Source organism: Arachis stenosperma, chromosome 5 (genome assembly GCF_014773155.1).
Source record: "Arachis stenosperma cultivar V10309 chromosome 5, arast.V10309.gnm1.PFL2, whole genome shotgun sequence".
Taxonomy (NCBI): Eukaryota; Viridiplantae; Streptophyta; class Magnoliopsida; order Fabales; family Fabaceae; genus Arachis; species Arachis stenosperma.
Window position 1 is genome coordinate 10,261,092 of NC_080381.1, and position 1,465 is coordinate 10,262,556.

The window sequence follows — 1,465 nt, forward strand, 5'->3', positions numbered from 1 at the left end:
AAAATTCAATTAAGAGATTTTAAAAACATTTTGAAAATTTGATTGATAATTTTCGAAAATTAAAAGTGAAAAAGAAATCAAGTGATTTTTGAAAAAGATTTTGAAATTAGAAATTAAAAAGATTTGATTGAAAACTAATTTGAAAAAGATGTGGTTAAAAAGATTTAATTGAAAAGTTATGGTTTTAAAAAGATGTGATTGAGAAGATATGATTTGAAAATAATTTTAAAAGATATGATTTGAAAACAATTTGAAAAGATATGATTTTAAAAATTAATGACTTGCCTAACAAGAAAAGATATGATTCAAACATAAAACCTTTCTCAACAGAAAAGGCAACAATTTTTGAGATGTTCAATCAAATCATTAATTGTTAGTAAGTATCTTTGAAAAAGGAAAGAAATTGATTTTGAAAACATTTGATTGAAAAGATATGATTTGAAAAAGATTTGATTTTGAAAAACTTGAAAAAAATTGATTTGAAAACAAAATCTTCCCCCTAGCACCATCCTGGCGTTAAACGCCCAGAATGGTATACATTCTGGCGTTTAACGCCCAAAATGCTACCTCTTTGGGCGTTAAACGCCCAACCAGGTGCCCTGGCTGGCGTTTAAACGCCAGTCTGCCTTCTTTACTGGGCATTTTTTTGAATGCTCAGCTTTTTCTGTATAATTCCTCTGCAGTATGTTCTGAATCTTCAATTCTTTGTATCATTGACTTGAAAAGACACAAATTAAAAATATTTTTGGATTTTTAATAATCAAAATGCAAAAGGAATCAATTAACAATGCATGCAAGACACCAAACTTAGCAGTTTGTATACTACTGACACTAACAATATGAGAATGCATATGAGACACACAAAATGCTTCAAGTCAATAGAATTCAAAGATCAAAACAAAGAAATATATGCATGGATTCGAAAATTATAACAAAAACATGCATTTGACACCAAACTTAGGATGAGACACTAAACTTATGCAAGAAACATCAAAATTTTTTTTGGTCTTTTTATGATTTTGTAATTTTTTTTTTTTGTGTTTTTCGAAAATTAAGTAGGAAAAGGTATCAAAATTCTTAATGAGAATTCCAGGAATCAGTGTAGTGCTAGTCTAAGACTCCGGTCCAGGAATTAGACATGGCTTCACAGCCAGCCAAGCTTTCAAAGAAAGCTTCGGTCCAAAACACTAGACATGACCAGAGGTCAGCCAAATCTTAGCAGATCACTGCTCCAAGAGCAAATTTGATGAGAATCAACAAGCTCTTGTGGTGATAAGTTGAAACCTCGGTCCAATCAGATTAGACATGGCTTCTCAGCCAGCCAGATTTCAACAAATCATCATGAAACTCTAGAATTCATCTTCAAGAATTTCGAAAAAAAATAATACCTAATCTAAGCAACAAGATGAACCGTCAGTTGTCCAGCCTAAACAATCCCGGGCAATAACACCAAAAACTTGATGTT